This window comes from Aphelocoma coerulescens, chromosome 1A (genome assembly GCF_041296385.1).
Source record: "Aphelocoma coerulescens isolate FSJ_1873_10779 chromosome 1A, UR_Acoe_1.0, whole genome shotgun sequence".
Lineage (NCBI taxonomy): Eukaryota > Metazoa > Chordata > Aves > Passeriformes > Corvidae > Aphelocoma > Aphelocoma coerulescens.
The window spans coordinates 46,682,537-46,692,696 of NC_091014.1; the positions used below are offsets into that span (position 1 = coordinate 46,682,537).

At 42.5% G+C, this 10,160-nt stretch overlaps 1 long non-coding RNA gene across 1 annotated transcript; it reads left to right on the forward strand.

Annotated features, from left to right (window-relative positions):
• Positions 1 to 64: 64 nt before the first annotated feature.
• LOC138102689 (uncharacterized) lies at positions 65 to 3,929 on the forward strand. Its single transcript, XR_011147478.1, has 3 exons — positions 65 to 178; positions 1,709 to 1,824; positions 3,394 to 3,929. It is a non-coding gene; the product is annotated as an uncharacterized lncRNA (long non-coding RNA).
• The last annotated feature ends 6,231 nt before the right edge of the window (positions 3,930 to 10,160 follow it).

Here is a 10,160-nt window from a genome sequence, read left to right on the forward strand (position 1 = left end):
GTCTCCTCCCACCTCCCCCGGCCTCCCCCGCCCGCCGGGCCGAGCGGGTCGGTCCCGCGGGGCCGGACGCGGAAAGCCTGGCGGGGAGCGGCGGGCGGGTGTCGGGAGCCGGTTCCTGAGGAGCTGAGGAGCTGCCGCTGCCCCGGCCCGTGCCCGCGGGGCACCTGCTTGCCCTGGGGTGGGTCTGTACCCAGCCGGGAAGAAGCGAGGTCTCGGACCCCCCAGGAGTGGGTGTCCAGATTTCCTTCCTACATTTTCACCCGTGATTTGTCATCGGTGGCGTCGTCCTCATCCCAGCACAGCGGGAGCTCTGTGGGCGGTGTGAGCTGAGCGCTGCCCTGCGAGACCCGCCCGGTGGCTCCCCCGGCTCGCCGGTGCCGCCAGGAGCCATCTCTGGCCTGGCCGCTGCCCGGATGTGACAGTCACACACCGTACCGGCGATCTCAGCCCATGAAACTCCTTCATATCATATCTCCGTGCATGTTGTTTGTGGAAACTTCTGCAAGGCAGCTCACGTGATAAAAAACCCCAATCTCTTATCAGGTCCCTGTTACCCATCTATTGAGTACTTTTTCACTCTCAGGTTTCATTACAGAAACTTAAATAGGCAAAAGACTTGTAAACTAACATCCTGTAGATGTCCTGTTTGGTAAATTTGATGCATCTTTACACTGATACTTTTAGAACTAAAGTTTCTGAAGTGCAGCCAGCTGTTTCTAGCTGCTTTCCAGTTCTGCAAGCACTGAATTAATTTACACTTGTGCGTGGCTTCTGCTCTGCCCTGTGTAGGGCAGGCTGTGTTTGGGACAAGAAGAATCTTGTGAAAACTCCCTCCTGACTGGGCAGCATCACTTTTTGCTAGAGAAGGTTGGCTTGTGGTTTATGTGAACCTGCTCATAAAGTCAGTGTGAGGTGCTGCTGGCCATTGCAGAATGTGGTTGTGATGTGTGTGATGCTGCTTAGCCACCATAAACAAGTAGTGGTTTGATGCAGTGTGAGCATTTCAGATCCCCCGCTCTTGTTTTGGATCCATTATGCCTTAGGATATTTTCACGACAGCATCAAAATTTCTCACATCTGTTTCTGTGTTTCTAGTTGTGTCATCATAGAAAATGTGTTTCAGTTTAAAAGTTGAAATCTATAGGCCCTGGTTGCCTCAATTCTGCTCCAGTAGTGCATTCCCATTCTTTCTGTTTCTAATGAGACTGCTGAGACGGTGTTAGCAAGATGTGGCCAAGAGGCACAATTCCATTTGTCTGCAGGGTCGCTTTATCACGGTGCTTTCAGAAGGTCATAAAAAATGTATACAGATGAAGTCACAAGGCTTCAAATGTATTTAAAATTTCTAACTTTAAAGTGAAATACTGTTGCCTAATCAAAATATTTATGGCAATTGTTCATGCTTAGTGATTCCACGTTTGCATTTCCCCATTAGATGTTTTAAAACAACTTTGACAATTTTCACATAACTATTTTGTCAAGTTCCTATCTCCATCTTTAACAGTAGCAGTTTCTTCTTGATTCATAGTTGGCAAACTAATCCTTCCGTGCTTTTTCTTGCTGGAATCCTATTACACTATTCTCACACTCATGATCTCAATCCAGTTCTGTGTCCGTGTCTGTGCGTTGGCTAAGTGGATGTTGGATCTGCTCTCAAGACCAGACTGACTCACCATCCCTTCTGAGACCTCTTCACCTGCCTTTGCAGGCTGCTCTCACCAGGGCTCCGCAGCCCCGGGAGCCTCTAGAGGGGGAGTCCAAGCTCCGGATGCCTCCGCACACATTGGAGGTCTTGTCCACGTTGTCTGGGTGAATGAAGTACAGGTGAGACTCATGCTATTACCATCCAGGGCACTGAGAAATAATCCCAAACCCTGTTTTTCCTAAGCATCCGGAGGAGACTTTGATCCTGGGCTGCTCACAGGAAGGCTAAGGCCAGCAATGCAAATGGGAAATGGTGGCTCTCAGCCATGCACATACTTAACTCTAGTCGAAGCTGTTGGCTCACTCAGACACAGCCTGAGGCCTTGTCACCAGCTCCCTTTATATCCTAAATGGCCACTTTAATTAGCTATTCACAAAGTGATTGTGATCCTGAAAAATTCGTTTTTATTTATGCCAATTTTAAATGTTGGTAGTCTATCATCTCTCTAACACCCCTCTCTCTCTCATCAAATAGCACCTATATTTTGAAACCCCGTTCAAGTGATAAGAGAGATTTGCCATGTCTCTGCTATCTCTGCAGTATCTGATTTAACGCAGAATAAAGTTAGTATTTTTTTATTTTCTTGTTTGTGTGTGATTTCCCTGTGTTAATGGACAACATTTCAGCTGATACTGACTAAGCACATTTCATACCCTTATTGGGTTAAGGCAGACTTCAATCTCTATTCCTGCCACATTGGGTAATCCATTGCAAAATATTGATTTGGAGCTGGGATTTGGCTTCAGCATAACAAGTAAGTCACTGAATTGCTGTGCGCTGCTCTTACCATATGCACCCTGCTTCATGTGTGCCTTTAGTGACAGCCTGCTTAAAATTTTTCACCTTCCTTTAACCTTTCTCTGAGTCATGTATTTATTCTTCTAAATAGCATCCACCTTAAAAACATTCAAGGCTGATAAGAGAATTCCTGAGCCTTAGGGGACACATAATGAGACCAAACTCCTTTCCACCATCCAGACATTATAGCTAGAATGTTGTGATTTATTGAGACAGACAGAAATTGATTTCCCAAATGTAGTTTAATTCAAAATTCATTCAGCATTTATGAAAATGGATGACAGATACAGAATATATTGTCAAGAAGCAAGCAAATGTAATAAATCCCTATAAGCAATGTAACCTCCTATTATGTGTGAAAACATTCTCTGGAGGGGAAAACCACCTCTAACTGAAACACCACCTCTGACTTAATGTTAAAGTGTTCCAATATGGCAAATAGTTTTGATGTATTTTTAAATGGTTGCCAGAATTATATACAACTACTGCATTCATACAACTGAAAAAAATTATTTAGTGCATTTGGCAGAAGGAAACATCATAAGCTATTATTCCAAGTGAGGCATCTAAACTTTTGCAAATGTACGAAATTTCAAATTTCTGTCAAATATAAACATAATTATAAAATAGTAATAGTTTTTGATATTCCAGAACAACAAAGTGGTAGGCTAACCAAGCCTTCTGAGTCTATCTGAAAACAGAGTTGATGTGATACCAGGTGTCTTTGTCTCCACGAGGTTTGGGTCTGGTATTATGGTTTGAGTGCTCAAAACTGGTGAAAAGGGAAAGAGAGAAAGTCTTTCATAAGATAAAGAAAGGAAAGCAAGCTTTAAACAAACGTGGAGTCATCTTTTGCTCTTGCTGATGTGAACACTTTTACTTGTTTGCAGCTCCCCAGTTAGGAGTGGTGCTCCTGTGTGTCCCTGGTGCTTGCAGGGTATGATGTCATCCTGGCAGCCGCACTGCTCCCATGTGAGGTCCCTGCTCTGGTTTCGCTCTGCCTGCACCCGCACTCCTTGCACCAGGAACTCTCTTGAGTTCAAGCAGCTCCTGGATGAAATTTCTCCTCCTCTAGAGCCAGCCATCTTCCCTGAAGTGCAAGGCAATACTGGTGATCAGGAAATTTGTTCTTTTGCTTTTACAACAGTACAGTCATGTCTTGTGTAGATGTTGGCAGATGGGCCTGACTACATTAAGTTAATTGCACATCTGAGGCACAGAAAATAAATGACATGAGGGGAGCGATAATAAATCACAAATTTGCATATGTTAATATGAGCAGCTTGATGCTTTCTAGTTCAGCCCTAGATGATAAATAGATTTTTTTTTTTCCAAAACAGTGGGAGCATTTTAAAATCACGCAGAAGAAGGTGAATCTCAGAAAGCATATCTAAAAGCTCAATACACATATACACTAGTATTACCAGTTTGGGGAAGGTGTGCATGCTTACCTTCATGCAAGATGTGGAGTGGGAGTTTGTTGTGTTGCCATGTTTGTTGATACAAACAAAATACTACAAACAAAATTTATCTATAAACAGATTCAGGGCTCAAAGGGAAATTCTGTGTGTAACCCTGAAAATAACAGGATTTTCTCCAGCACCTGTGAAGTTTTTGGGTTGCAGTTCAGTTCAAGATGAAGACTCGTACATATTGGTCTCTACCTATAAACTAAGTGTTTTAATTCCCAGCAGAGCCGGGGGTGAGGGAGGAACTTGTGTAAGATGTACCTGAGGTACTTCTGTGGTGTGAGATGTTCAAACAGGGTTGGCCAACCTGGCATATAACCTGCAGGACTGTAATGCTCTTCTGGAGCAGCAGCTGGAGACAAGATGGGCTAACCTGTGACTTCTCAAATGGTACTGGGTGCTTAAATGAGCACTGCAGCTCTCCCTAGGCTGACTCTAAGCAGAGAGCCAATGGCTGGTTCAGTGAATCTCTAGAATTCAATCTCCTTTGAACCCACTCACCAAGAGCCCATTTAATTCTGTGAACATCAAGTGTCACTTGAGAGGCTGTGGGATGTCCTTCCTGGCCTCCAGGTTTCCTTCTGGAAATGCATCAGTTCCCATATGTCCTGTGCCATATCTACTGGCTCTGGGCAGGTGTCTCAGAACCTTAAGGATTCTCACGCTGCTTTAGATTCTGACACGTAGGCAACTGAATAAAGCCTTGGATCTCCACTGCCTATAACATGAATGCAGACACACTTAGTTGCTTAAATATAAGCTCTAGAGACATCTCTGGGCACCAAAGGCGTCCTTGGAGGCTGACTGGCATGAGGGAGGGTCTGAGAAGAATCAAATCTTCCTGGAGGTGCCTGTGGGCCTGGGCACCTCTCCCCAACCCAGATGCCTCAGGGGTGACAGATGCCTTACTTATCCTTAGGCAATGGAATCCTGCACTTGCAGCCTGTGTAGGGATACTTGTGTTTGGGTGTCTGCTGGTCTACTGAATCCCACCCCTACTTATTTCATCAAACTTCAACTGGGTTCAAACACAGAAGATGTATTTTGCAAATATGCGTTTTTCAAAAATGGGGTGAAAGTTTGTGATGATTCCTGAGTTTTCAAATGATCTGCAGATTTAAAAGCAAAACAAAAACTGTAAAGTGTACATATGACATTAGGAATCACCAGATTTTTTTCCAAGACTTTCCCTACTTTCTTTCATAAGAATAAAGAAAACAGAAAATGCTGACTTTAATACTGATTTGAGTGAAAACTGTCATTGTCAAGGTTAATGCCATGCTTATTCCATCCTTCTTCCTCCCATTTGATTTCCCTTTACTTCTTCACATTTTCTTTGCCAGACAAATGCAGTCAAACCTATTTCCATGGGTAAAATGGTTAAACAGTATAGAAGTATTTGGACCCAGGGATCTGAAGGCCTATTGACCATGTTAAATACTTAATGGCATTTTAGGGTAGGTTTTTTTGCTTATTACTTCTTATTTTTAAATAGCTTGAAATAGAAGTGAAAATTTAACAAACAGTTGTTTAGGCATGTGCTGTTGATTTTAATTGAAAGATCTGAGACTCTGAGGTTCCTTTTCATTATTAACCATTTGGCTTGTTCTCCTTGTGCTGCTGGTGAGCTTCTGAGTTCCAATGCTGGCACAAATACTGTTACTAGAAGTAATCAGACAGCTCCTGTTTCTGCCAATCTTTCATAGAAAACAGCCAAACATGCATTGGAAGTGTGAAGAGGTAGAATTTAATGCAACAAAAATATATAAATTAAATCACTGCTTCTTGTAAAAACAAGTGTACAGAGAAAAATATTTTTAATTTTCAGACTCCGGAGTTATCCCTTATGGCTATGAATCCAAAATATCCTTTAGAAAGCACCTTCATCAATATTTTCTTTACCTGCTCCACTGGGTCCTGCTCCAGGAGCATACCACATGATGGATATCTGATTTGGTTGTACCTAGATTCGAACTGACTTTGAGTCTAAACAGCAGAAGGAGATTTCTTAGTGATGTTGGGGTTTAACAAACAAAGGATTAACAAACAAAATTAATTCTTAATTCAAGGACAATGTTACACTCCTATCAACCAGAAGGAAAGATGAGTGCTTTCCTCTGCAGAAACCTTCATATCCTCGATTTGGCTGCCAGATGAGAGAGTGCTCAGAATCTCTTGCATTTTCGCTTTCCCTAAATCCTATATTCCTTCGCCTTTGCTCCACATGAGCCTGGAGAGTCATCCTCCCACATCCTTCCCAGAATACAAAGCACCCTCAGTGCATGACCCCACTCCTTGGCCAAATGCTGAGTCCTTTTCTTCTACTCTAAGAGCTTGTTCTGCATGACAGTGCTTCTGTCTTTAACACGTCTTTTGTGTAGCAGGTTCTGCCCTAAGATTTGCTATGGATCTCCTATCGAGGTCAATGGATGTGGGAAGTATGTCTGCATAGCTCAACCCTGCTTTACTGTAATTTCAAAGAAAGGCGAAGTGCTCAGATGTGATAAATGTGACATTCTTCACTCTGGATGCTGGCTATCACAGCTACTGTAGCTCACTGGCTCCTCAGACAGACTGAGAGCACAGCTTTTCCTCCCAGTCCTTCTACTCTCATCCTCCCAGTGGAGCACCCGTACAGTCACACAGAGAATGACTCTATCACAGATGCCTTTATTCCGCCCTTCTCATCACAGGGGAACAGGTCAAAAGAGATGCATTGATGGGTTTGGATTTAAATGGTTTGGGGCCAGAGAGTTTGCTTCAACCAACCTGCAGATTCAGCTTCAGCTTATTTCAGCGGCAAATGCGTATGTCCAAGGACTTCGGTGGAAGCTGTGGCTGCAAATAGACCTGAACCTGCAAATCTTCAAACTGGCAAAAGAAACTGGACTTAATACGGCCCCTAACATAGCCTGTAATTCCATTAAAGAAGCAGAAGAAGGACATGCCTGTCTATTTGTTTTGCTGCTGCATACTTCTTTTTGGTTAGTTTTGTAGCTGCACAGTTGATGGTGTGTCATTCCCCTTGATTTTATCTCGTGTCCGTCTCCATTGCACTGACTGTACCCTTTAATACATTTTTTAAACTTTAATGAGCTTATTAAATAAGCTTCTTATTACTGAATATCTCAGACTTTGCTTAGTATCTCAGTTGAGAGTCACCTCTTCGCAATACCTCTGCAACTCGAAAAAAAAAATACCTGTAAAAAATTGGATTTGGGGGAATTCTTGCTGCCACTGCACCACATGGTACAATGCCACTATTTCTGCCTTCAGATGTAAATGCCTGTGCAAATGCTGCTTTTCAATTAAACTGTAGTACAATTCGTTGAAGTTTAGCCAAAGAAAGCCTGTGAATGGAAACACTTAAACGATACATTAGGATTTAGTTACAGACTTTGCATTTGTTTTCTCAACCAAATGTAAAACAATTGTTTAGGTGCCCATAGGAGAGAAGATTTTACTTGGGTTTTGTTTGAGCGTCAGTGTTAACGATCAGTGCTCAAGCGTTTTAGATTTCAATCTTAAATTAGCAATTTAAAGACAACAAAGAATGATTTTCATGCTTGTCAGTTCTGATTAATGTAACATTAACCCCTAGAGAACAGTATATTGCTCCAGTACTTTATTTCAACTTGCGAGAGACCAGTCCTGCGAAACAATGAAAGATTGTTTTGGGCTTTCTCTCTCTCTCTCTTTTTTTTTTTTTTTTTTTTTTAATTTGAAATGTAAACATAACACTAACTATTGCTGCTATCACGTTTAATTATTGTGGGTGTTACGGTTGTTATCTTCTAAGGTATGTGACAACGTGAGATTTCCTAAATCACACCTCTACCAAGTTAATACGATTTCATTGCTTCCTACAGATCTCGGCGCTGATTTTGCCGCTCTCGTGTGCATCCCGAGTAGCCCCAGCTTGCTACCTGCTGATCTGAGCTTTCAAGGGCAAAAACTGCTGGCAGCATGCACAGGAAATTTATATGCCTCTCCCCTGCTGACTAAATTACAGAGAGCAAACAAAACCAGAATGTGAAAGTGGCACATAAAATAAGGGCAGTTTTGCTGTAAAAGCAGTTGCTTTTTGATAACTACTTGTAAACCCAAAATTTGTTGTCGTTTTCCTGCCTGTAGAGCAGCAATTTAAAGGGTTGCTGTTACTTATCCACAATTCAGAGATGGTGAGATAAGCATATGAAGAGGATGATGGAGATAAGGAGAGGCCAGGAAATAACGAATTTGCCATCGGGGTGGATTAGGGTGTAAATGGGGGCCCACTGGTTCCCCTGGTCCCTTCTCACAGTAGGGTCAGACAAAAACCCTGCCCATATGAGACAGCAAGAGATCTGCCATTGACACAGCTACAGCCCCCCCAAATAACCCAGTGGAAACATGGTGACATGTCTGCAGTGCAATCAGTCTATTCTCTGCCAGACATTGCTCCTCATGCATGTTTAAACGAGGGCTTTGGGGCAGGTAAAAGCAGTGCAGTAGAAGAAAAAAAAAAAAGGAAAAAAAAAAAAGGAAAAAAAAAAAGAAAGAAAAAAGAAAAAAAAGAAAGCCCTGGGAAGTTTCAGCTTCCTAGTTGCAACAATTAAATGGTTTTGTATAGAAACATCACCAGACTTCCAAATAATTCAAATATGTCATGGCTGAGATACCTCTTACCTAGAAACCCCTCTGTGGGAGAAACAAAGACCATAAAACCTTACAGGGGCACAGCAAAAAAAATTGTTTATTCCACCCCAGCTCTTTAGATGTACTTGTGTATTTCCAGGGGCTTAGGCCACATTTTTTGTTTCCCTTCTGTTGCTGCCTAAACACTGGGGGCAGAGAGCCAAGAGCTGCCTCACACAAGCCCATCATGCAGCAATGAAGGCAGCATGCACTTTGTACATACAATATTTCCCTTGACTACAGTGGGAGCTTGAGGATCTGCAAGAACTACAAACCTGGTCTTGAAGGATGATTTATGCTTCGTATATTTATTTTCCCGTGGTATTTGTGTATTGGGAAACATTCACAGGTTTGAATGGAAGATCAGTGCACGCCCATGTACATGTACATGTTTGTCTCCCCCAAGATGACAGACTGACAGCAGCATCCTGCTCCTTTAGGCATGGTACAAATGCATAGGAAGAGGAAGTTCCTACGGTGAAGAGACTGCATTTAAATGGATGATAAAGACACAGGGGATAGGAGAGGAAGTGTGTGATACTAATTTATTGTAATTGTCACGCTTCTTGGGCTGCTTCATCTGCACGGGGTTAAGTACCAGTAAGTTCTTTTGGGTGACAGCTGGCTTGCCAAAACTTGAAGTGTTTTTCAGAAAGCCCTTACACAAAGAAGAAAGAAAAATAATGAACATCTGGAAACATGGTGGAAAATTAATGATGTTTTCTCCAAAGGGTGGAAGCTCCCTCCCCAGATGACAGGGAGGGGCCAGAAAGGCGGAGGCTGGACTTCCCCATGGAAGGAGCTCCGAAGTCAGCCTCTTTGCTCACCCAAGCCTTGGCTGTGAAAAAGAGGGGGGAAGGGGAAAGGTGGCCAGATCCAGGAGCAGGGGTGCTCCCTCAGCCCCTAAGGTAGTCCCTGGCTCTAAAGCTTGCTCCCACTGTTCTGTACTTGAAGGCATACTTCTTCTTTTCTGTAACAACTTTTTTTTTTTTTTAAATACATGCCTGATGCTATTTTAATAATAATGACAGTAGAATAATTTACATTTATGTTTTACTTTTTGTAAACTTTTTGGAGGCTTCTCTTTCCTCCACTGTTTGCTGCTTACAGGGGAAAATGTAAAAAGAAAGCATTGACTTTTGAGCCTAACCTAGGATTGTGGCAACTTCTAGTTATCCAATGCTGACATTTAGCACAGTTTACTGCACAGTCACCCAGTGCTCTTGTGGCAAAGTTTCATAAAAGCTTCAATTACAAAACAGATGTGACACTAGTTTACGTAGAGGAGGAGATGATGTAATTTTTGTGGTTCTAGTGCCAAGATAATCAGGAACCAGGACTCAGTGCAGGCTTACTTGTGCTCTTTGTGGGCAGTGAGAAGTTCAAGCTGTCTCTTTAAGAAACAATAGTAAAAAACCCAGTTCTGAAAAAAATTTCACCTAATATAGGCAAAGGTACCTCCTTAGTGTACTAGAACCTGAAGCAATTCAAGGAAATGTCTTTCCTGTTTG